Genomic DNA, 27,614 nt, shown 5'->3' on the forward strand with positions numbered 1-27,614 from the left:
CCATCCAAGGCCCCAAAGGAGTTTTCCACATCCATTAAAGTTTTACCTGCACATCCACCAATGTCACTTATTGTATCCGTTGCTCCCGATGTGGTCTCTTCTACATCGGGGAGACTGGACGCCTCCTAGCAGCGCGCTTTAGGGAACATCTCTAGAACACCTGCACCAATTAACCGCACCGCCCTGTGGCCCAACATTTCAACTCTCTCTCCCACTCTGCCGAGGACATGCAGGTCCTGGGCCTCCTCCACGCCGCTCCTCACCACCTGATGCCTGGAGGAAGAATGCCTCATCTTCTGCCTTGGAACACTTCAACCCCAGGGCATCAATGTGGACTTCACCAGTTTCCTCATTTCCCCTTCCCACACCTCACCCCAGTTCCAATGTTCCAGCTCAGCACTGCCCTCATGACCTGTCCTACCTGCCTATCTTCCTTTACACCTATCTACTCTACCCTCCTCTCTGACCTATCACTTTCATCCCCATCCCTATTCGCCAATTGTACTCTTTGCTACCTTCCCCCACCCTCCTCCCTGACCTATCACCTCCATCCCCACCCCCATTCACCTGTTGTAGTCAATGCTACTTTCTCCCCACCCCCACCCTCCTCTCATTTATCTATCTATTCTAAAGGCACCCTGCCTCTATTCCTGATGAAGGGCTTTTGCCCAAAACGTCGATTTTCCTGCTCCTCGGATGCTGCCTGATCTGCTGTGCTTTTCTAGCACCACTCTAATCTAGACTCTGCTTTCCAGCATCTGCAGTCCTTGCTTTTACCTAGCCAGATACTATGATCCATGCTGGGGTCAATGACATAGGAAGGATGAGAAATTAGGTTCTGCAAGCTGGCTTTAGGGACTTTTGGTCAGAAACTGAAAAGCACTACATCAAATGTACTAACCTCTGGCTTAGTCTCAGTGCTCCACAGTAGTGAAAATAGGAAGAGAAGCATAGAGCAAGATAGTGAATGTGTGACTGGAGAGATGGTGCAGGAAAGAGGGCTTCAGATTGCTGAGGTTTTGGGAATCTTTCTTGTTGATGGAGCAGCTGAAGAGTTTTAATGGATTACACTTCAACGGTGTTGGACATACATGCTTTTCAGAAGTTTGCTAACGCTATTGGGATGGATTTAAACTAGATTGACAGGGGGATGGAATCCTGACAAATTATTCAGAGGTCAGAGATGCTGAGATGGAATGAGAAATTAAAGCATGAATAAGTGAATGTGAAAGGCAGTGGAATTATAGGCTGGATAAGAAAGAAGTGAGTTTAGCAAGGCTTAGTGGAATATATTTTAATGCAAGGAACCTGATAAATAAGATATATTAAGTGAAGTCACAAATTGGAGTATGATGCAGCTATGATTGAAGCGTGGCTGAAAGATGGGCACAATTGGCAGCTCAATGGTCCTCGTCATTGGGTATTTGTATAAGATAGAGAAGAGGACAATAGAGGATCAAAGAAAAGCAATGAAGAAGGATGATACCTTGGAAGTATCATTAAAGGAGTCCACATGGTAGAAGTAAAAAACACAAAAGAGACAAACGCACTGTTGCATGTGCATTATAGGGTCAAACACTCAAGGAGAAATAAAAACCAAATATAGAATCAAATTTCAGAGAAACGCAAGAGAAGTAAGGCAGGTATTGTCAGGGATTTTAACTAACCAAATATTAAGTGGGAGAGTTTTAGTATCCAAGATAGAGAGAGAAAGCAAATTCTTAAATTATATCTTTGAAATGCCCAATAAGGAGGGGAACAATTCTGGACCAAATATTCAGAAATGAACCGGGGCAGATGGAAGGCATATCACTAGGGGAATATTTTGGAGACAGTGATCGTAACTCAGAAAAGGATACTTATGGAAAAGGATGAGGAAGGGATGGGGATAAAAATTCTAAACTGAGGAAATGCTAATTTTATTATGATAAGAAACCATTTGGCCCAGGTGAACGGGAAGCAGTTACTTGTAGATGAAATGTGTTAGTGGGAGATATTCATGGAGGAAATGGCAAAAGTACAGAGCAAATATGGTCCCATCAAGACAAAAGGTAGAACAAGGACTGTAGAAGCCTGGGTGAAAAGGGACATAAAGTTTAGGATTTAGAAAATAAAAGACTGTCACATCCTTAATGGAGTATGAAAAATGCAAGGGCAATTTAAGGAGAAAATTAGAAAAGCAATGAGACTGCAAGAGAAAGAATTGGCAGGTAGAATAAATGAAAAGCTAAAGGGTTCTGTTAAATACATGAAGAACAAGAGAATCATTATGGAAAGCTAAGGGTCCACTCGGGACCATAGAGATAGTCTGTGTGTGGGCACAGTCCAAAATGAATATGTTGCACCTATCTTCACAATGGAAAAAGAAAACACAATTATAGATGGAGGAGTGTAAAACATTAGAAGAAATTAGCATGAGAGAGTCAAGATACTGGAGGGTTTAGCAGTCATAAAAGTGCATAAACCTGTATGCCTGGATGACATGTATCCAGGCTGTTGAAGAAAGCTAGGGAGGTGACATCAGGAGCTCTGAAAGCAAATTTCAAATCCGCTGGGGCCACAGGTGAGGTACCAGCAGAATGGAAGACTGCTAATGTCATCCTTTTATTGAAAAAAGGAAGGGACAGATCAAGAAATTAAAGGCAAGTCAGGATAATGTCAAGGGTTGGAACCTTATTAGAAAAGGGGACAGAATATCTCTACTCAAGGAAAGACACAAATTAAACAGGGACAGTGAGCATGGATATTTTTAAAGGAGGGCATGTTTTACAGATTTGATCAAGACTTTTGAGGAAGTAACCAGGAATATTAATGAGATTAATGTATTTGATGTAGTCTACCTGGACTTTATCCAACTCTTTCTTAAATGAATCCAGAGACTGGGCCTCCACTGCCCTCTGGGCAGAGCATTCCACACAGCCACCACTCTCTGGGTGAAGTCGTTTCTCCTCATCTCTGTCCTAAATGGTCTACCCCATATTTTTAAGCTGTGTCGTCTCAAGGATTGAGCTCTCAAGGATTGTGGAATCAAGGGTTATGGAGATAAGGCAGGAACAGGATACTGATTAAGGATGATCCGCCATGATCATATTGAATGGTGGTGCAGGCTCGAAGGGCAGAATGGCCTACTCCTGCACCTATTGTCTATTGTATCCATCTTAAGAATATCAAAGAACACTAGCACAGTGATCTCCTGGACACACCCTCGACTGTCTAAATGTCAGAGGGAAATTGATTTGCTATAGTTACACACAGATATTCTACCTAGCTGTAGATGTAAAATGCATAATTCAAATAAATAAACACATTTTAAATAATAACAGAACAAGCAAGGCACCTGAACAATCTATGAAAAGTGATTTCTTTTTCCTTCAGAAAATCCATTATGAGAAAAAAGTCAGTGGTTTTTGAGGTTAAGCTATCAGAAAGCTTTGAATATTATCAAATGTGTTTTACACTGAGCTTCTGAGTGTCATGGAGATAATTCTGACCCAGTGATTGAGGAATGCAGATCAGAAAGAAAGCAAGCCTGAACCACCAGCTTGGTATATGTGGTGAAATGTCAGAATAAAAATCTTTTAATAATTTTACAAACTTCTTTAATGAACTAGTTTCTTTTAAGAAGCAGACAAGAACATATTGATCAATTATGACTTCCAGGCTTTTGGCACATGACATGATATTGATTTTCTGACACTTGACAGAAATGGTAGAATAAAACTTCATTTATTCTACAAATAATCTGTTTTAAATTGGCAAGACATCTGCACCCCCCCCAGGCTTGCCAGATGTTCCCTGCACAACATTCCCACCCTTTGCACCTTCTTGTAAGTATTAGATTCTTATCTGTAACAAAACTTAACATTCTCCATATTTTCCCATTTTGTTCTCGCTTTGAATTCATGCCAGAACTATTAACCTGCTCTCATTCACTGTATCTTTCTGCAAGTCAGTTTAGCACCCAATAAAATTGATTCAAAATATTAATATCTCTAACTAAGGAGAATTGCCCTTCATCCCAAACTTGTATTAACCTTCCACCAACTGTTTGTTCACACGTAATATATTTCTAGTAGCCTTTATTATTTAACTTTATGACTGAGACCATTCTATGCAAGGCAAGCCAAAACAAATGAAGTTAGAAAGAAAACCAATAAAAATTGTACTATCTTTGAGGAATCAATTCAGTTCCCACTTGCAATTCCTGAATAAAATTGTTCGTTTTGTGTGGCTTGATGAAGTCATTGATTGTGGATGGGCCTCCAGAAGCACACGCCAGGCTAAGCATCCCATTCCTGCTGGAGGGAAAACTTCATGAAGTCAGTAACAAGAATGGGCTGTCATAGGGAAGCTTCTGGATGACTAATTACACTCATTATTGTGCCACGTAAAGGTCATTATCGCTGAGCACACCATAGTTTAGCAGTGTCTCAAGTATTCTCCAGAACCCTCAAGGGTTTACCATGCTTTTTGAAGGCCATTCAGCAGACACTGTCCAGTTTGCCAGTGGCTTCCTTATCACAAGCACTTGGCAGGTTATGAAGGAACTCACTGAGAGCCACTCCTCTATTGACTTCCATGGGAACTACTCTGTGGCCCTTGGTCCACCACACTTACCTTTCTCTAGGCACCCATGATAATGTCTGGTGAAAGCCTCATTGGATTAATGAGAGCAGGAAGTCAGTTAGCTGGAAGGCTGGTTTCCAATGCAGAGTGATGCCAAAAGCACGGGTTCAGTTCCCACACTGAGGTTATCACGAAGGAGTCTGTCTCCCCCCTCACCTGAGTCATGCTGACCCTCAGTTTCAACAACCACCAGTTGTCTCTTGCTAATGATTATGGTCTGGCAAGATTATGGTGACTTTTTTTAATGGTAGCAATTCTGTCAGCAGTGGAGAGTTGCTGGCTCCTGAAAGCCTGCCAGATGGGATTTCTAATATAGGGGTCCTAAATTCTAGCAGAGGCCCAATGCGGACCATTTAAATCCTTGACACAGTCTAACTTCCTTCTTTGAAGCAACATGGATTTTCCACATGTTCACCAAATGGAAAGTACATTGCAGTCATAAATTCTAGTCAGAGAGTCCTGATAAGTTACGCGTTACTATTTTATATTGAGAAATAAAAACCCAAAACTTCAGAAAGATGTTAACTTGACACAAATTATTCCTTCTTTAACAAATCTGACTGCAGTTGCTTTTTTTTTCAATGAAGAGCTTTTGTTTTTACATAACAGATCTAAAATTCATGCCTAACTAACTGCTATCTTGATGCAAGTTCCAGAACTTACCAACTTTAAGTGTTGCTCTTCCAGATAGAAACAGCACACAAATAGATTTGAGTAACTCAACCACTCAAAACATTTTAGAAAATAAGCAATGCTAAGTTTATTGATGACCCACTTTTCCTGGATTATTTCAGAAATACCAGTTCTGACAGCTTACTTGAGAAATATATCTCTAACAATCACTGGTTTGTAAGGATTCCTTGCTTCTTCCTGTGATTTCTACCAGTGACTGTTATTTAAAATTGTCTGCAGTAGTCATTTTGTTGAAAGGATTTTTGTTAGCAATCCATGGTTAAAATACATCCTTCCTTCTTCTCAGTATTATCCACAACTCTCTCTTCCTTAATACCAAAATGACCAATTGTGAATGTGTTAGATTTTTGTAGGTTGATCCCTTTTATGTTCCTCAGGAAGACTTTGTAGGGTGGACTGGAAAAGCTGTACTTTTATTTTTTTTTGGTACCTAGGTCAAAGGAAGTAAAGGGAATAACTGAAAAGCAGCACAGAAACTAGAAAGGAAAGGAAAGGTAGTGTCAAAGAGAGTTCTTAGCTCTCACAATGTGCACTGCCAGCATCAACATTCGTCTTCATGAGCCACAGATGTAAGGATCTGTGGAAGGGTCATAAAAGAAGCCAGAATTGAGAAGGCCTTGGAATTTATAGAAACTGAAAATGAGCATTTAGAGAAATGTAGTGATAGGCTCTCGCAGCAGAATAAAAGATCAGGTAAAATTTAAGAATTAAAAGGACAAGCAAGGGTGTTTACCCCATGTCGTAACAGTTTGGCAGCTTGTCCAGGATAACTGTTATGACATGGGGTGGACCCTCCTGCTTAATTTAAACCAGCAACACAGAAAAGATTTTTCCCATGCAGTAATCTGTGAAAATTTGAGAGGCCAAGAATTATTTAAAGTAAAAATTTACAACTTTATTGCTTAAAGTATAACAGAGAATAATTAACAAACATCTATTTACAACTCCTTTCTCTAACCCATCTTTTACTTTCCCTTCTATAATACTAGTCTGATAAAACCTCTGATTAAGATTTACCAAAATTCAAGTTTTCAAAACCAGCCAGATGTCGAATCTTCTCGTTATGTCTTCCTCTGTCTTCCTTTCTTCTTCTTAGGGATTTCTGTTTCACAGGTTACTGATCAATAAAGGTACCTTTAAGAGAGTTATCTTTCCGGGCACCCTTGCAGATGCTGGTGGCCTGGCAGTTCTTCCAACTGTTCAATTTTCCCCGGTCTTATACTCCCAAAGCATTGGCTTTTAAGGTTGTCAATATACTCAATTCAAACTTGATTGGAGTTTGGTATTTTTTAGCGTATAATTTAAACTGATTGGCCTAATTCAAACTTGTTTTGTCATCTCCAGGCAACCAGCTAATCGAGTTGTTTGACCAAATGTTACATTATATCTTGTTCGGAACACTTGGTGCTGTGTCAGGTAGTTCTGCTAGGTTTTAACTCACTTAAAGGTACAGTATACCCACATCTTCATGACAAGAGCTGAAATGGCAATCATTAGGGGACATAATTTTAAGGTGATTGGAGGAAGGTTTAGGGGAGATGTCAGAGGTATTTTTTTTTAAACAGAGAGTGCTGGGTGTGTGGAATGCATTTTCAGCAGTGGTAGTAGAGTCAGATACATAAGGGACATTTGGATCACTTGGAGAGGCACATGGATGATAGTAAAATGTAGGATATGTAGGTTAGTTTGATTTTAGAGTAGGATAAAAGCTTGGCACAACATAGAGGGCTGAAGGGTCTGTAATGTGGTATACTGTTCTATGTTCTATGTAAATCTTTTGGCTTGAGGGCCTTAATTTTGATGCTAGTGTTCCATGGTCTATAAACTCTCTCTATGTTGGAGGACATTTTGTCTCCTAGATGTCCTTCATTGAGGACATCATTAGTGATATCCCAGGGTGGGTTGGTTCATTATCTTTTTGGAAGACCCTTAATCCTTTCTGTGCAGGAACTCTTCCCTGCTAACCCAAGTGATTAGGCTTCATAACAACATCTGGGGGACGGGGGTGATCCTGTCATCTTGTGCAATTCCAGTTGCTTGGTCAAAACAATTATATTCTTTATTGTGGTGTCTTGGATTTCTGAGCCAAATAATTTCTTCTATTTGACTATGTTCTGAATCTGTGGATGTTAGTCCATCTTCCATATAACTGATTGACCAATTTTTGAAAAATGTAGAGTGTGGATAGCCTCTAAGCACATGATAATGAAAATTAAATTTTGAAAGAATCTAACAAATTAAAATTAAAACATCAATTTGAAGAATGATGGTGTACATCAACCAAAAGGTACAAGCTACATGGACTATTTAGGCATAATTACAAAGACTACCAGGAGCCAGGTATGAATTTGTCTGTTTCCATCATGCTAGACTGCCGATTCTCCATCCAAAGACCACAACATCATCAAATCAGGTCCAGGTTCAGGCAGCTTCAACATTAACATTTTTAGAACAATTACCATATACAGCAGGATCAAAAATACTTAACAATGGTTTGCCTGTACAAATTGCTAGGTTCTTTAATAACCAACAAAATTCTGGAGCCAGGACCTTTTGGCTCAGAGGAAGAAAGTATCACTTGCATGAAGTGTTTGATTATCTCCTTGAAGAGTGCAGCTATTAAGATCTTTAAGCAAACTGCATTACAGTACTACCTCGTAGAAACAGATTATCACACTGGATATTATGCCATAGGAGCTCTTTAATCAAGAGAATCCCAGTTTCCTGCAGAGAGGTCAGGCAATCATTAAATACAGACATAAAGACATTAAGCTTAAAATTCTTATTTCTGTGCGTTTTGCAACATGACTCGCACACTTCCAAAGTTGATTACAAAACAAAAACAACCAACAATAACATGAGAACAACTTAAAAAATTAATGGACATGATTTTTTTTCTGTTCATTTTTTTTCTATCTCCCAAAGGTTGTGCTGTTGGTTTAGTTTACTGACATTTTGTCAGCTGCTTCAAGCATGAAAAACTCAGTCTGACAGCATAATCCATTAAAATATATCTATATGGTGTATAGTCCAATTGAACATAAAGAGTTTTCAGTGTTTGGATTATAAATAACATGTTGTTAGTTTCTAAAGTTTACAATTTATTCCGCTTTAAGAATTATTTGAAATGGTACAGCTTCATCTGAAATACAGTTGACCATAAATAAAAGCCATCTTATTTGTACCTGTCTTTCTACCAATCACCAGTTATGGAAAGCTTGTAATATGATATTCAGTTCTGCCTTTTGGCTAAGGATATGCTATTTTTGAAGCTTCAAATCTGAGGATGGTGTTCTGGTGTTCAAGAATATGTTGTCTAAATAATGGACAGTCCCCTGGAATATTCTGTATGTGACCAGATTATCTGGTCAGCAGAAGAGTGTAAAGTGTAATACATTCCAGCATCTGATCCTCAACACATTGAGATTGAAGAAGAGAGATTCTTGGAGTCCAAGGTGTATGAGGTAATGGGTTTGAAAAGGCTAATTTTCATTCTGTATTGGTTAGACAGGTCTTACTGATTTCATACAGTGTGGAGACATGGAGTTTCACTGTGGCTTTTCGAGAAAGCAGATGCTTTTGTAGCAGTTCCCTAAGGTCCCACTCATTATGCTTGTCAAATTTGGTTGCACTGATTGCCATCATGCACTAAGCCTCCTTGTTTTCTAAGAAGAATGCAGATAATATGAAGCAGTATATCCTCGACCATTAATCACAAGGTAGGGCCAAGACTGAAGCATGACAAAGCAGACACCACAAAGTACCAGAAGTGGTCATTTGGGAAAATATCAAATGGTTTCAGCAGTGCAGATCTGACCCCTTTTCCAAGGAGAACAACAGCAAAAGATCCAGAAGGAAAGAAAACATTTCAAGCAAATGAATTACCATTTTAAGAGCGCTACTGATTTGAAAGGACACAAATAGTTAGCCAGCTGATGAAACACAGTTACAATAAAGTGAGAAAGTGTGGAAGAAACTAGAAGTCTTGCTCAATACTCCAAAGGAAATACTTTATTCAGCAGCACATGAGAAGCATTGGCAGAAGAGTGTGGTTAGTAAACAGTAAAAAGGTAGTCCTATTTGGAAAATACAGAGACCTTTCAAGAGGGGCTCTGTAAAGAACAACTGAAGGCATCATGAGATTTGTTAGACATCCATAAGGACATTAAGCTTTATGAAAAACACAGTGCCAAGGTGACATTCAGCTTCATAAGGCACAGCCCCAAAGGAGAGTGAAACGGCCAGTAAATAGATTTAGAATACAGAATTGATAAAGCCTTAGAATTTAAGCTAAAAATGAACATTTTGAAGAAATACATTGAAAGAGCCAAAGAGAAGAAGAAAAATCAGGAAACAAAATAAAGATTGAAAAGGATCAAGATGGCGTCAGAGTAGGATATTTCAGCCAGAGCTCATCTATTCCGTCTGCTTCTTTGTTGTTCTTTCTGTTTCTTTTTTTCTTCTTTATTTCTCTCTCTTGGTTTTTCTTTTCTTCTTTCCTTCACACCATTATTTAAAACCTTGAGTAGCAGCAAGAGTTTGTGTTTTAAATTGTGAAGGATGAGAAAACGTTCATCTAACTTGGGGAAAAGAAAGAAAACTCCATCTGGGCTTCAAAGGCAGAACCACCTTTAAAGGAAGTGCATAGCTACCATTGGATTGTTAAAACAAAGCTGAATAAAGTGGAAAGCCACTAAGCCGTACAGAAATATAACATATTTAAAGGCCTTGAAAGGAATAAATTGCGACTGCACAGCTATTATTACAACTTAAAGCTTTCACGAAAATCTCCTTAACCTGTGTCACAGAAATACAGAATTAAAACCTTTGGAAATACTGCAACAGTTCTGTTATACCAAGCCTTCTAGTTATTCACCTTAAAACAGCATTTGGTGATAACAGGAGTTAGATCTCAAGGATCAGCAATTTTAAATCAATGTTAAAAAGAAAGTTTCAAAATACCTTTCCAATTGAAAGATTAATCAGCACATGATAAATAGGAATGTATATACATAAAACCTCCTAGTCTATTGAAGGACCATACAGTTAGTGAAGGACCATATAGTTAGTGAAGGACCATACAGAACACAAGATTTGATTTCCATGAAGGTGACCATTCTTAATATATGACATTGCCTCAAAATTCAACATGAAGACTGACACTGAACAAGTGAGTACACTATTCTATTCAATATGTCTGATTTGATGGTGTTATTAACACTTCAAAATCTCAGCGTACTGACTTTTGAAGATTTACGAAAAGGTTTTTGTAATTACTTTGAGGAACAAGCAAAATTCTTAAAGGAGCGAGATTTAAAAATGACTGAGCTTCTAGTAGAATCTGTAGGCAATTTAATTAGTGATCTCTGCAGATTAGCGGAAAACTGTGAATATGGAGCTTTGAAATTAGATTTTGTGGGAAATAAAATTGCTGGTGGAATTCTCGACAGATTAGAAGATAAAACACAACAACTTTTGCCACAATAAACAAGTGCTGAGAACAAGAATGAACTGTGCAACCCACCTCAGCTCATTAACAATCTTTAACTAAAGGTATCCAGCCTTCCTTGGTGGGCGGCACGGTGGCACAGTGGTTAGCACTGCTGCCTCGCAGCGCCAGAGACCCGGGTTCAATTCCCGACTCAGGCGACTGACTGTGTGGAGTGTGCACGTTCTCCCCGTGTCTGCGTGGGTTTCCTCCGGGGGCTCCGGTTTCCTCCCACAGTCCAAAGATGTGCAAGTCAGGTGAATTGGCCATGCTAAATTGCCCGTAGTGTTAGGTAAAGGGGTAAATGTAGGGGTATGGGTGGGTTACGCTTCGGCGGGTCGGTGTGGACTTGTTGGGCCGAAGGGCCTGTTTCCACACTGTAAGTAACCTAATCTAATCTAAAAAAAGCACAACAGTCTACTGAACACTAAAAGCAAAATACGGTGAAAGCTAGAAATCTGAAGCAAACACAGAAAATATTGGGGAAATTCAGCAGGTCTGCCAACATCAGTGGAGAGAGAAACCATGTTACCATTTCAGGTCCAGTATGACTCTTGTTCAGAATAGATCAAGAACTCGAGAGAGATAAGGCTGCATATGTCTCCATGGGAACGAGACCAGCATCCACAGAGAAGAAGAAGAAATTGTCTGATATAGACAGGACACTGCAAAAAAGAAACATTCCCTTCAGAAATTCAGGAAATACAAAGGTGAAAATATTTGTTTCAACAGAGCAGTGGACTTCCAGAATGGACATTCTCAAGATTAAAGATCCAACAAAATAATTCATGGAACAATGTCCGACATAGGAGAGAAGGGCTCCTTTGCATAGAAAATTCAGGAGAATAAAGGTCTTGCAGATAAGGTAATAGACCAACAACAATGTCTGCGCAGGATATCTGTTAGATAAATGGTCCTCCAGGAAAGAAAGGATCCATATATCAGAACCAGAGTCAACAGTCCTCATCAAGAGACCTGCTATTGAAATCTGAATAGAATTCTGAAAAAAACCGAAATGTTTAGATTCCCTGTATTTGTAAAGTTGGACACCCAAGGACAGATGGCATAGCGGTGAATAGAATATTGTATAACGGTTTAACTAGTGGTAAAGGGGCTTGAGCAGGGGAAATTTTGTACAAGGTAATAAGACCATAAGGATAGAAAATATATAGAAGCAGAATTAGGCCATTTGGCCCATTTGGTTATGAAATGGCAATGAAAGGATTAATTTTCATGTTAAACGGGTCTTCCCATTCTACTGATGTCTTACTCAGACTTCAGCTGTCATGAGAGACATTTCCATTTATTACTGGGGATTTCACTGCTGATCTACCTTGAGTTACCACATGCTCCACAGTGTAGATTAGAGTGCACACCTGATGTCCATTCCTGATGAAGGGCATTTGCTCGAAATGTTGATTTTCCTGCTCCTCGGATGCTGCCGGATCTGCTGTGTTTTTCCAGCACCACTCTAATCTAGACTCTGGTTTCCAGCATCTGCAGTCCTCACTTTTGCCTACATGCTCCACAGTGGGTTAGCCAGCATTAACAAAATTTTAGAAGTGAGGGTATGACCAAAGATTGCAATTATTCAATGATAGGACTTCTCATTCCGTTGACTCATGGAGACCTGCATAAGGTTTGAGGCTGGTTCACTGAGGGAGAAGCAACTTATTAGCTTCTTGAAGGGTGCAAGTGAAACCCACAAAGGACAAGGTGAGCTGAACCATGTAACTAGCTTGTAGCAGCATTCTTTTTAATGAGACAGTCACTCTGAGACAAGATGCAACCTTGATTATGACACAGATGAGTGCGTGTGCACAGAATAAGCAGCTGCAGGGATGATCTATAACTTGCCAGGTTCATCATAAGAAACCATTGCCATCTAATGGGTATTGGAAGAGAAAAAATGAGGTTGAAAAATTCACTGTCAAAGGTAACAGAGATAGAATAGGGACAGTAATCTGGTTGCGATTAAATGAAAGGGAAAAATACTGATATCCTCTTAGAATGACACAATAACTTTATTGTTAAAAACATCTTGAGAGCAAGCATTCTGCTTCTGTCTACTGTTGCATGGTTGATTCTTGACAGAAAGATAAAATGGAAAATGGAAATATATTTCACTTTAGGTCACTGACTCCATACATCTCCTTCATAGAAAACCATTGTATATTTTGGGATTTGGAGGTGCCGATGTTGGACTGGGGTGTACAAAGTTAAAAATCACACAATACCAGGTTGCAGTAAAACATGTCTATTTGGAAGCACTAGCTTTCGGAGCTCTGCTCCTTCAATCAGGTGGTTGTGGAGAATAAGATCGTAGGACACAGAATTTATAGCAAAAGTTTACAGTGTGATGTAATTGAAATTACATATTGAAAAAGACTTGAATTGTTTGTTAAGTCTCTCATCTTTTAGAATGGGCATGTTGGTTTCAGTTCTTTTATATGTAAATTCCAGAACTTTCTTGAAGTTACATTCTCTAAAGAACTTTAACAATAGATGCCATGTTGGCCCAGATAATGCACTGAAGGTGTGAGGTGCCCCGTGTAATATTGTCTGTGCCCCAATGTTCAGACTGATTCTAATCTAAAAAAGGGGAATTGCAGAATCTTACATGGACTTGAGCAGTTTTTGAGCAAAATAACATGTAATTCTGCAAGTACAAATTCACACCATAAACTTATATGTGTATGTGGGTCTGCAGAGAGTGTGTGTGTATATGCTTGTGAGTATGAGTCTAAAGGTTTATAAATCTGTGAGAGGGTGCTTGTATGAGTGTGGCAGTGTACGAGAGAGAGCTTGTGTATGAGTGAGGGTATGCTTGTGTGTGTGTGTGTCGGTTTAGGTCATCCCCTTGGGTATCGAACTTGGCTATCAGCCTCTGCTCGGCCACTTTATGTTGTTGCCTGTCCCGAAGTCTGCCTTGGAGGATGGACACCCAAAAGTCCGAGGTTGAATGTACTGGACCGCTGAAGTGTTCTTCAACTGACAGGGAACAATCCTGTCTGTTGATTTTTCTGTGGTGTCCATTCATCCATTGCCATAGACTCTGCTCGGTCTCACCAATGCACCATGCCTCAGAGCATCCTTGCCTGAAGTGCATGAGTAGACAACATTGGCTGAGTCACATGAGTACCTGCCATGTACATGGTGGGAGGTGACCCCACACATAATGGTGGTATCCGTGTCGATACTCTGACATGTCTTGCAGTGACTACCATGACAAGGTTGTATGGTGCTGTCATGAAAGCCGGGCAGTTTGCTGCAAAAATGAACTGTTTGATGTTTGGCGGTTGTTTAAAGCTAAGACGTGGTGGTGTGGGGAAAGTCTTGGCGAGGTGCTCATCCTCATCGATAATGTGTTGAAGGCTGCGAAGAACATGGCATCGTTTTACAGCTCCTGGGGAATACTGGACAATGAAGGGTACCCTGTCGGTTGCTGATCGTGTCTGTTTCCTGAGGAGGTCATTACAGTTTCTCGCTGTGGTATGTCAGAACTGGTGGTTGATGAGTTGAGCATTGCACCCCGTTCTTATGAGGGCATCCCTGAGTACTTCCAAGTGCCCGTCATGTTCCTCCTCATCTGAACAGATTCCAAGTATGCATGGGGCTTGTCCATAGGAAATGGCTGTTCTAATATATTTCAGGTGGAACCTGGAAAAGTGCAGCATCGTGAGGTTATTCGTGGCTTTTACAGTAGAGTGAGGTGTTGAGGTGCCCATCCTTGATAGAGATGCATGTGTCCAAGAATGAGACTGATACTAGAGAATAGTCCATATTGAGTTTGATGTTGGGATGAAACTCATTGGTGTCACTGTGTAGTTGTTTCAGTGACTCCTCGCCATGGGTCCAGATGAAGAAAATGTCATCAATATACCTGATGGATAGTGTTGGTTGGAGGTCCTGTGTAGAGAAGAAATCTTGTTTGAAAATGTTGGCATATTGGGGTGCAGATTTTGTCCCCATGGCTGTTCCGTGTCTGGATGAAGAACTGGTTGTCAAAGGTGAAAACATTATAGTCAAGGATAAAGCAGAAGAGTGGTAGGACGGTGCTTGGAGATTGGCAGTTGTTGGTGTTGCATACTGATACAATGTCATAATTGTGGGAGATGCTGGTGTCGAGTGCTGATACGTCCATTGTGAAGAGGAATGTTCCCGGTTCGACTAGTCCATGGGTGCTGAATTTCTGTGAGAAATCTATAGTGACAGGACAGCAGTTGGGGGTCCCTGTACAATAGGTTTCAAGGTGCCTTCGACATAGCCAGAGAGGTTCTCACAAAGGGTCCCAATGCCTGATATGATGGAATGACCTGGTGTGTTGGCTTTGTGTATCTTCGGAAGGCAGTAGAAGTCCCCTGCACGAGAGGTATGTGGGATGTGGGCATGTGTGTGAAGGACTGGATCCAAAGTCCTGATCAATATATTTAGTTTACGGATGTGCTGTTTGGTCGGATCGGCCAGTAGTTGCCTGTAGTGTTCCTGTTTGTTCAGTTGTCAGTACACTTCCTTGCAGTAATCTGTTCTATTCTGAATGACGATGGCTCCTCCTTATCTGCTGGTTTGATGACAATGTTGTGATTGGTTTTGAGAGCACAGATGGCATTGCATTGTGATCAGGTGATGTTTTGCTCAACCTTATGGGTGCACCTGATGAACCTAGCATTTACATATTTCCTGACGGTTTGAACATACATGTCAAGCCCTGGGGTCCAAGTTGACTTCTTCTTTGATCCCTGTGATGATTATTCCGGTTTCTCAGCGGGCTCATTGGGATCATTGCTGGCACCTTGAAAGAATTCCCGGAGTCTTGTTCATCTGATGAATTCCTCCAGGTCTGCTGCAAGACCCATGGGATCCATTTTGGTGGTGGGGCAGAAATTGAGACCTTTGCTAAGAACTTCAGCCTCTTCCGGTTGAAGGATGTGGTCTGTTAAGTTGATGATCGAATTCCCTGTGGCGATAAAGTTTTCCACAGTGGTGGCAGGGCAGGCTTGGCTACTGCTGGTGGTGATGCCAAGTTTCTCCAGTTTCTTGTTCTTGGTGTGCATGTATGTAGTGTAGTTTTGTTGCCTTGCCTGTTTGGCAATGTCCCGTAACTGTGCTGCTGAATCCTGAGTGCAGGCTGAGAGTATGGACTTCATCTTAATTTCAAGGATGTGGCGCCTGCTGTAGAGTTGGTGCACAAGACAATTGAGGAGTTTGTAAGAGGTGCAGTGGCACTAAACACGCGGGTGCGCGTGCGCACACATACACTTACTGACCCATACACTCAAGTAGACCCTCCCTCCCACACACAAGCTCTCTCTCATACGCTCACACATACACTCCTACATTCACGTGCAAGCACGCACCCTCTCACAGACTTATACCTCTTTACACTCACACTCACACTCACACACATACACATGCACATACTCTCTCACACACATGCACATCCCCCCACCAACACACACACACACACACAAGTTCATGGGGTGAATTTGTACTTGCAGAATTACATGTTATTTTACTCAAAAACTGTTCAAATCCATGCAAGATTCTGTAAATCCCTTTTTTAGATTAAAATCAGTCTGAACATTGGGGCACAGACAGTATCACACAGGACACCTCACACCTTCAGTGCATTATCTAGGCCAACATGGCACCTATTGTTAAAGTTCACTTGAGAATGTAACTTTAAGAAAGTTCTGGTATTTACATACGAAAGAACTGAAACCAACATGCCCACTCTAAAAGATGAGAGACTTAACAGACAATCCAAGTCTTTTTCAGTATATAATTTTAGTTGCATCACACTGTAAACTTTTGCTGTAAATTCTGTGTCCTACGATCTTATTCTCCACAACCACCTGATAAAGGAGCAGAGCTCCGAAAGCTAGTGCTTCCAAATAGACCTGTTGGACTGTAACCTGGTGTTGTGTGATCTTTAACTTTATATGTAGGACTTCTCCCAGAATTGCAAGTCTTTCTGTTTATCACATTGATCGAAACAATTCAGAGAGATAAGTCTTTGCAAGTCGTTTTCTGTAAATTAGTTAATAGCAGGACACTTTGCAGTTTGCTAATAGCTTACACCAGTGCTGAAGTATTTCAGATAAATAAATGACATTCTATCTTTGACAATGTCTAGCATGGACTAATTGGCATGCATACAAGCAATGTCTTTTTCAGTGAATACAAAACACCAAGATATTTAATTTCTTCATGTTGATGCTCTTTGCCAATTCTGATCTGACAGAAAAGTATAAGAAACCCGCAAAGCATATTTCAAGAGGGATATGATTTTTCCATTTTTAGGAAACCAGGTGTAATATTTATTTAAAGAACTACATCAAAATCTCCGAGTAAATGACTTTCCTCCTTTGTTTCATTGTTATAGGGGATTGTGCTGAATGATGTGAGTGCTTTACAGCTTTAGTGAGCTTTACAGTTAGGTAAGCCCGTTTCACTCATTCCAATTTTCAGCCTCTGTGTAACAAGCTGTTTTCAAGAAGGTAAGGGAAGGGCTGTTTTTGCAGATAAAACAGATGTGTCTGCACAGAGGAATCTCAGGCTCACTGCGCAGACTATTTATGCCATGAAAATCTGAAAATTTAGACATGTGGTGGGCTGTTCCTTTCAGTTATTATCCATTAATGGGACGTGGGCATTTTTGGCTGCACCAGCATTTATTACCCACTCCTAATAGCCCTGGAAAATGTGGTGGTGATCTGCCATCCACAACCACTGCAATCCTCCTGTTTAAAATCCCATACCTTTCAAGAATTTTTTTTCATTGGCCATTCTGTCCACATGGAAACTGTGATAAAGAAATTTGCTTATTTTATTTTTCTGATGGGAAAGGGTCTCTTACTTTGCAGAGAATTACTAATCGTCCAACAATCTCTGAGATGTTCAAGTTATGAGCTTGTGAGTTCAGTGAATAATGAAGCTGGATTGAAGGTACTTCGACTGCCCAGTACATAGCTTCTCGATGTTTTGACTTTGTTAGCCCTAATTCAAGATGACTTCTGTTACAACTGAAAATGTGGCCACAATATTGAGAGACTTCAGGATCATAAGTTTATGGAATCAACATATGCCAAGTAATGGTGCTGCCACCAATGATTTCTCTATACACTGTTTCAAGGTTTGTTTGTTTAACATTGAGTGAAAATAGTCCACTTGTGAATCTTGTCAAGTGAATTATCTTAATGCTAAGATTTTGGGGAAAATTTCATCGAGTTCTGAGCAGCAAGGGCTTTGGCAAGGTGTGTGCGTGAAAGAATCCGGCAATCAGAGTGGCTAGGCTCATTTCAATGTTGGGTACAACTTGTGTCATCATTTCTGCTTTATAGATGGCATAGTCAGATTCTCACCAGGTAGTGGCAAGTTGGCAGTTAAGTTATTCTTGCTCGTCAATGGCCCAACTAATATTCTGCAAGCAAATTCGCTCTGGGAAAATTTGACAAGGAAACCACAGCAAACAACTGGCATTTTCAGCTTGCACTTACTCCAAATGAACTCCATGTGTGGGAACCAGGTCCCAACTTCTCATGGGCATCAGCCACCTGTACCCCAGGTCTTTTGGACATTGGCATCACTCACATGCCAGCTTCAAAGTGCATCTCCAATCCACTTAGAGGATTCCTCTGCACTTCATGCTGCAATGGCAACACTCATTGTAAAACAAGGGAACATTACACTCGGGGATGTGCACCCAGCTCATGGATTGGATCAGGCTGCACCTCCGGGCCTTTTGCTCATTGTCATTCACTCTGATCCTATCTCAATCTTACAGTATCCCAGTCTCGCATTTCCTTGCATTAGCATTTTATGTTTTGTCCTCCCAGCCAGTGAATTGAATTGAATTGAATTGAATTTATTGTCACATGTACTGAGGCACAATGAAACGTTTTGTCTTGTGAGCAATACAGGCAAATGACAGAGTTGAGTCGCATAGATAGGTAAGTTATAGCTAAACAGCAGCAAAAACAAAAACACAGGTACAAGCGAATGTTAAGAGTTTTTGAGTCCATCCAGTATTTTAACAACAATAGGGTAGAAACTGTTACGAAACTGTCTGGTGCATGTCTTTAGGCTTCTGTACATTCTCCCTGATGGTAGAGGTTGTAGGTACCAGGCAAATATTACTGCTACCTTGCTGTGCCATTTAGTGCAAAGCCAGGAAGCTAGTCATGGTTATCAGCATGTCAAGGGAGCCTTTGCTCAGCCTTTGCTCAAGGGACACCGGCATTGTCTGTCAGGGCAGCCTTCAATAACAGTCTGCACCCCAGTTAGTCAGAATGTTCTCCATAAAAGGGAGAACAGCCCTGTGTCAGGCAGCCCACTGCCATCTAGTTCTTTCTGCTGTATTGTGGGCTATCATCTTCCTGGAATGAGAGAAAGTAGTTATTATGGGAGTCAAAGTGGGCACAACTGTAATGTTTGGTGCAGATTAGGAGATTTCATGATTGTATGGGCAGCATACACAGCATGCACTTACCCTGACAGGATTGTGAAGAACATTGACCTTCTTCCTAAACTGCTGGGTACGTCTCCAGACTCTAGGTGGCAATCTTAGACTAAGCTGACATGGTCTGGCATCATGGCATCTACAGCTTTGCCCATGGGAGGAAGAAGTCCTGCTTTAGTACTGTCCTGACCTGCAAGACCTCTAAGAATCAGTCAGCTCATGAAGAAGGGTACCCTTTTGTCCCCTGTCTGCCACGTCCAGGGCAAATGTCAGCAACTGTGCAAGATCGCTTCAGATTGGCACCACCAGTCTGGGTACCACAAGGCTTTCAAAAGGCTTTATATTGATTGATGGATATCACCCAGAATCCTTGAGTCTGTTTGACATTATCAGGTTGAGCCTAATGAAATCTCCAATATCAACCCTTTCAATTACCTTCTACTATGTATCCCCCCCCAAGGTTTATCCCCTATCATTAACAATATATTACCACTTTTACGCTACTGGATTTCTTTCTAATTCTCTGAATTCACAAATTCAGGTGATCTGAAGGCTTCACAGTCCTTACATGAACCATTGTCTTTGAACCAATTCTTCCCCTCTCAAGATTTGACTATAAATCTGTCTGATTCTGCTTCAAGCACAATTTGATTAACTTTATCCAAAGTGAAATCTTCTGTGGATTACAACAGATCTAACAAATACTCATCGATAATTCTATCAATAATTCTGATTTTAAAGCTCCATAGTCAAACATTTCTCTTAATCGATAGAGGCCATTAATAAAACCATCTACCAATTTCCCTAGATATTGAATTTTTCTGTTTAAATTTGCATTTTCTAGAACTTTGTTTTCTCTTTGAAAAGAGGTAATTACCAAAAGCTATAAGAGATCTTCAAAAATATCTCTCTGCCTTCTTTTATGTTTTGGCTATTCAAACCATCATCAGCAGTAAGTCCTATTAATTACAATAGTGCATTTATTTGTTCACATTGAGATTTAGCAATTCATTTCAAAGAAATTCTGTACCTTCAGAACTGTTTTCTCCAAGATGTTCAATCTTATATTAGGTTTCGTCCTTCACTGACATTAAAATGTTGAGGTAATATTTCTCCTGCCATTGCTTCTTAATTTAATTATCTGCTCCTAGTATGATAAAAATTATTTTACATTTGTAGCATCTCAATGCTGTTAGTAATCTCCTTTTAATATTACAGTATCTTATTTTCTTTTGAAAATATTTTCTCTTGAGTAAAATAGATTTTTTCACAATGCTTGTCTTGAAGTATTTAAGAAATGGGCCCATGAATGATCACCATTTAATATATTTCTGGAATCAATGATTACTAAGCAACGGTTGTGGTCACATGTTGCCATCAATCTTCCTTTTTCCCTGGATCTAAGGCCGGTTTAGTTAACACTGCTAGAGGGCAAACTCTAGTGAGATTTGACATGAAGAGCCTCTTGTCTTAAAAACAAAGTGTAGCTGATTTGTATTAGCAATTGGCACAAGTTACATTGTTGACTAGAAGTAATTACAAAGGCTACCAAAAGGTAAGGATGACACATTTGACTTCACCAGGATCTAGAACTGGGCTCCATGATTCTCAACTGAGGATTCTCAACTGTGTAATGTCAACAGTTTGTGCAATTTTCAACATTAACCATTACAGAATTATGGCATGACACAACTTTCAGAACAAACCATGATCAGATGTTATTCACATTAAAGTTGGATGAATGGCTATTTTCCAGAGAAAATTCATTTGAATGAAGAATTTGTGGACGGATATTAAAGATTGAGGATACTTGAGGACATAGCTGTCATATGTATAAATCAGATAAATGAAAATCCCCTGTGTATCTAATTGGTTTGCAACAAGATTATTATCTGAGCACAAATTCAGCAGAAACTCTGGGCCTTGATTTGTATTTAGAGGATTCTGTGTTCTACCTGAAAGATATTTTACAGAACTGAAGGGAGCTGATAAATAGCCCTTATGTTTGAAAGTGAACCCCAATTGGGAATTTATGACAAACTCAACAAGCATTTACTTAATCACTTTGACAGCTAAAATTAATTTCAATCTCTGACCGACCTTTACTCAAGAAACATGACATTTCAAGACAGTTCTTAATTTGAGCCTTCCTGCGTGTTTTAAAGACATTCTCTGTTTCCGCTTATCTGGACTCATTTTACTGATCCACAATTGATTTCTATGGTGTCTGTTTTCTATCTCGGTTTTCTACAGTTCAATTGTTACTGATGGCCAGAGCCTTATCATCATATTTAATTTTCATCGTGACAGAAAGATTGTGATCTTATGAGGGATAGTGTGGCATGTAGGGCTGTGCAATGGGAAACCAAATTACCGCTCAGACCTAGACTAGAGAACATAATGCTAGCAGCAACGGTTATGACCAGGTTCCAGCATGAAGTTTGCCAATTCATTCCAATTCCAGACAGGACACCCAGAAATGTTAAGTTCCCAGGTGAGGAGCAATGAATTGGCTCCCCCTTTTTTATTAATTCAATGTCTTGGTTGGGTGCAACAACGTCAATGCATAAAAAGGATTCTTTCCCTGTGGATACCTTTTCCTAGATCCAAATGATCCTGCGCTTTAAAATGAGCCAATTTAACCAGCTTTCTAGAGATTTTTTAAAAAGATTTTTTTAATTACTTCATATGGGAAGGATTCATAATGCAACATGTATATACACAGATTCGATATAACAGGTGATTTCAAAAAGATAACATTTTTGAGAAATAAATAAATAGATCGGATTCTAAAAACTTTGTGAAGAGTGTATCATTGAATTTTGTGGAGGTTACTGGCAACACTGATATTGCTGTTGTGTCATTGGTTTTTGAGATTTTTAATTATGTAGCTTGTTCTTTTGTCCAGATTCCCTTTTCTCTTTTAACTGGTTTGCAGTGCTTGGAAAGAGAGATAATCTTTAACTGCGACACAGGGTTAAGTAGAGAACAGTTCTTTAACTGTTACCTTCAGAACATGCTTCATTTGAACTTGAGTGGGTATGCATGAGAACATTCAGTGCAACTAGTTATTTCTAGTGGAGTTGAAGTTGAGATTTTAATACCTGTCCTTGTGTATTTTCCAATGGGAAAAAACACAAAATGTGTAATTAGCTTGAAACATAATCTGCAGGATGTGGCTTGCTGTTCAGCGGAGATCCTCAGGTTATTTTTACCTCCGGAGTCACAATAGATCGCTATCCAAGATTCTTTTGAAGCATTTAGGTCCCAACATTCCCACAATAAAACTTTATACACTAGCGGTTATCTTGTCTCTGCAGCAGTGGTCTTTTATAGAAACACATTTTAGAATTAACATAGGAACAGGAATTGGTTATTTAGCCTGTTGTGCCTGCTCCATCATTTAATACATTCCTATCTAATCAAACACTTTTGCCCATATGATCCTCATAACCTTTTATGGCACTGGTAATCAGAAATCTAACAATCTCTATGATAAATATCCTCAGCTGTTGGGATAGAGACTTCCAAAGATGCACAGACCTCTGAGTTAAAGAAAAACTCTCCTCATCTTAATGGCATCTCCCTGACCTTGAAACTGTGAGTCTTAGTTCCAGACACCTCATCCAGGAGAATCAACTGATCGCATCTACAATGTTTGTCTCTTTAAGTGATTTGTCAGTTTCAATGAGATGGCCTCTTATTCTTTGAAACTCCAAAGAATACAGACATTCCACATAACTTGGTACAGTTTGCAAATTAGTGGTATACAGTGAACAGGAGGGACCAAAGAATTCATCTTTGAGGTATTCCACTAGTCACAGACTGCCAATGTGAGAATGATCCATTCATTTCAACTCTGTTTTCTAGCTGTTTGCCAATCATTAATCCACACCAGCATATTATCTCCTATCTCATATGCTTTAACCTTTCTGAGCAACTTCCTGCGAGGTACATTCCCAATCTGTCAGACAGACTGAATTTATTACTTCCATTGGCTCTTCTTTATCAATTTATTCACAGCACCTTCAAAAAACTAGTTGAACAAGTTTGTTTAACACAATTTCTCATTCGCAAATCCATGCTGACTATGCCCCAATCAGATCAATATCAAACAGATACCTATTTATCCCAACTCGTTTAATTGTCCCTAGCATTTCCCCTACCACAGATATAACATTTATAGGTTCCTTCTTAAATAACCGGGTGGCATTTGCTAGCTACCAAGCCACAGGATTCATTCTGGAACTTGTATAATTTTGAAAGATAATCACCAATAGATTGATTATTTCCATAGCCACTTCCTTCCACCCTCTGGATGAAGAATCAGGTCCTGTGGTTTTATCAATTTTCAGCACCATTAATGGCTCCAAAGCTATCTTCTTACTAATAGAGTCAGAGAGACATAGAGATGTACAGCACAGAAACAGACCCTTCGGTCCAACTTGTCCATGCTGACTAGATATCTCAACCCAATTTAGTCCAACCTGGCAGCACCCAGCTCATATCCCTCCAAACCCTTCCTATTCTTATGCCCATCCAGATGCCTTTTGCAATTGTACCAGCCTCCACCACTTCCTCTGGCAGCTCATTCCATACACGTACCACCCTCTGTGTAAAAAGGTTGCTCCTTAGGTCTCTTTGACATCTTTCCCCTCTCACCCTAAACCTATGCCCTCCAGTTCTGGACTCCCCCACCAAGGAAAAATACATTGTCCATTTATCCAATCCATGCCCCTCGTAATACTAGTTTCCTTTTAACTCCTCATTCTCCCTAGCCACTTAGATCTTTATTTCTAGGAGATGTCGTTATCAATGAAAACACATACAAAATAATAGTTTTGGTTCTTTGCCATTTCTTTATTGCCCTTTGTAATTTCTTGTAACTTTGCCTTCAATGGCTCCTTCTTAACATATGTATAGAAGCTTTTACGATCTGTTTAATTATGTTTTTTGTTACGGTGCATTCCTATTATATTCTCTCTTTCCTTATCAGTTTCATGTTCCTCCTATATCATATTCTATAATCATCCTAATCCTCAGAATTATTGCTATTTCTGGCCTTTTTAATCTGATGTAATCTTGAACTTCTTTTGATTTCCTTTGTGCATTATCCTCTGCAATATTTACATCCTGGCCTTTGCCCTTGAACATTCTGTCCTTTCAGCCTGGAATGTCACTCAAGATAATGCAAGGCTTGGTCTGTCCATCATGAATATTCCCTGGTTTGCAACACCAGCAATTCTGCACATGTCAATTGCTTTCCTGAGAATAAAGTTTTCTTTCTCAATGGAGTATTCTTATAACTCCAGTACTTCTGCAAATACCAATTATTTTCTTGAGAATATATTTTGACTTTCTCAGTGCAGTATACTCACGACACAATCTTGATTTTAATTTTTTTTAGTTGTTATTATTTCACATGATTCTGCAGGCTGTTAATACTGTTATGAAGATGTACCTTTAAGAGAGTGAAAGACTTGGCAAGTACACTGAGTACTGGAGAACTTACAAAGTAACATTTGATTCAGAACAAACAGCACTCGCTGAGTTGCTATGTGAGACAAACACAGATTTGAATTCGGGCAATCTGTTTAAATTATACCCCGACAAAAAATCAAACTCCAATCCAGTTTCAATTGAGTATATTGACAATCTTAAAAGCCAATGACACAATCTGATACTTTGGGGTGTAAGACCGGGAAAATTGAACAGTTGAGAGGAGAACTGACAAGCCCAGCATGTAAACTGACTGCTTGAAAAATAGCTCTCTTAAAAGTACCTTTTCGATCAATAACCTGTGGTGCAGAAATTCCTAAGAAGAAAAAGACACAGGAAGATCTGAATAAAAGAACAACAGCTGCCTGGGTTTGAGATAAGAAGGGTAGTTTTGTAAATCTTAATTGGGAGTTTTATTGGACTAGTATTACAGAAGGGAAGGTAACAGATAGGTTAGAGGAATAAATCATAAATATTGGTTAGTTAATTATTCTCTGTTATACTTTAAGAAATGAAGTTGTTAATTTTTACATTAAATAGTCCTTGGCCACTCGAATCTTTACAGATTACTGCACAGGATGCATGTTTTCTGTGTTGCTGGTTTTAAATTTAGCCGTGTTGTAACAATACAGTTATTTAATGATCAGTGCAAGCTAATATTGGACACATTGTCTAATATCAAGGCATTGAATAAAAAACAATGCAGGGATTATGATGGAGATATATACAATGTTAATTAGGTCACAACAGTGGCCACCACACTTTGTAAATGATGTGAATGCACTAGAGAGCTTGAGCATGTTTTTCACCGAAATGACTGTGACTATTTGGAACTCTTTGCATGAAAATTATTGATTGTGCTTTGCACAATCTACTATACTTGTGAACAAAAAGATCAGGGTCAGCTTGCAATTCAGCACAATTTTATTCCCAAAGTATACCAAAGATACAAAAGGAACCATTTGGATAAATATTATCTATTTAGTGGAAAAAAACCTCCTGATTCTCCCATTAATTGTTTTACAAATTGCAATGTTAATGTTTTGTTGCAATCCTTATTTAAGCTAGTACTGGCTATCAAACGATGATCAGATATTATCCATATAGTTAAACCTGGCCAGGCTGTGTAGCAAACTCTGATGAACTTGGTGAAGGTTGGTCTCACACATGGTCATCTTCAATCTCTTTCCGGATGGTTGGAACTCTGTTGCTGGGCCAGCTTGAGTCATCACTGAGGGAATGGTGTTCCCACTTACCCTTCCTCGCTGCATCATTCTAGGACAGTCTCTGGACCTCAGCTGATCGATCTTCCAGGGCAAGGCATGGCATCTAATTGGATCCCTAAGGTGTCTAGGGCTATGTACTGCTCTCCATATATGGTCATGATAGGAACCTGGGGCACCAGTGAGTCTGCTCACTGTACTCCAATATAAAAACCAACCATGTTTTCTGGAGCATGTCCGAGCTTATCCTTTCCTGACTTTGTCTTGTGTGGATGCTTTATGCTTGGCCTGTCCTGGATATATCATTGGGCCAGGCAGCTCAAAGGTTTCCCATTGGTTTCAGGCCTAGCCATTTGGACCCTGGACTATCTGACCACGGTGAGTTTGAGGCAGGAAATATAGAGACATTTAAGAACTATTTAGATGAGCAATTGAAATGCCACAACATACAAGGCTATGGGGCAAGTGATGGAAAATTGGATTTATAATAGATGAATGTTCGAAGACTGCAGACACAGTGCTTGAAGGGCCTCTTTCATGCTGTTCATACATAACATTCTGTTGGGTTCAAAGTGTTTCTCCAATGCATCGGAAATTCTGCAATATATCTTCTGTTCCTTGGAGATATTTAGTGTGGGATACAAATTAAAGTACTCTCTCCACAACAGTGACAAAAGTGTTGCCATTTGTAGCTGTTAATTAAACCTGTTGCAATTTCATAGTTTTGCTATTGCACATGGAAAAACTACCAGCTTTATTTCATGCCATGTTTCATTTTGACGGATAGGAGAAGAAGAAAGGTTGTAGTCTTTGTACCTTCCCTTATGTTTCAGCTGCGGCGCATCTCTTTGTACTCTTCCAATGGCTTTCAGTGGCTGTAAGCAGCTATAACAAGTTCTGAACAGTCCTGTATTCCTCTTTTTAAAATAGCTATGCTCTTCTACACTTAACCTCTGCTCCATTTTGGCATCATCTTATGAGCTCACAGTACAAACAATCTGGCTTCTAAAACGCATTCATTGAAGTGGGTGTGAGATGGAGCTCTCTCATCAGTGCCCCGCAATAGAGATCAGATGACTATGGGCTGCCATTAAAAGGTAAAATCCTAGAGGGCAGCTCTCATTAGAGAGAGAGAGAGAGAGAGACACACACACACAGATTGGTGGTGGTTTAACCTGAGGGTCACCGTGCCTTAGATGAGGAGAGAGATTGAGAAACAGAGTCCTTCGTGGTAACCTGAGCCAATATGGAAATTGAACCCATGTTGTTGGCATCAGTCCACATTGCAAACCAGCCATCCAGCCAACTGAGCTGACCAGCATACTCTCACACTAGCACAGTAACATATTTTTATCCCAGTGGTTCTTGTGTCCTCTCAGTGTTACGTTACAGATTCCTCAGAAACCTAGCCTGCAAGGTTCCCAAGATTTCTATCCAAGATTTGTATGTAGGTACCTGTACCTAAGATGTTGCCATAGGAGACAGACATTTCCCAAGTCTGAGGATCAAAGTTTCATTAAAATCATGAACCTATATCTCCAGAAGGTTCACTTTAGCCACTGCAGTTAAACCATAAACGGGGGGATTATTGGATTGCAAAACTTTAGCAATTTGTCCCACCTCA

General features: G+C 39.8%; 1 pseudogene; it reads right to left on the bottom strand.

The window, feature by feature from the left end:
- Positions 1–14,535, bottom strand: part of LOC148147972 (uncharacterized) — a 90,825-nt pseudogene extending 76,290 nt beyond the window's left edge.
- Between the last annotated feature and the right edge of the window lie 13,079 nt (positions 14,536–27,614).

Source organism: Chiloscyllium plagiosum, unplaced genomic scaffold, assembly GCF_037043375.1.
Source record: "Chiloscyllium plagiosum isolate Xiang-an unplaced genomic scaffold, Cpla_swu_hap1 HiC_scaffold_14, whole genome shotgun sequence".
NCBI lineage: Eukaryota > Metazoa > Chordata > Chondrichthyes > Orectolobiformes > Hemiscylliidae > Chiloscyllium > Chiloscyllium plagiosum.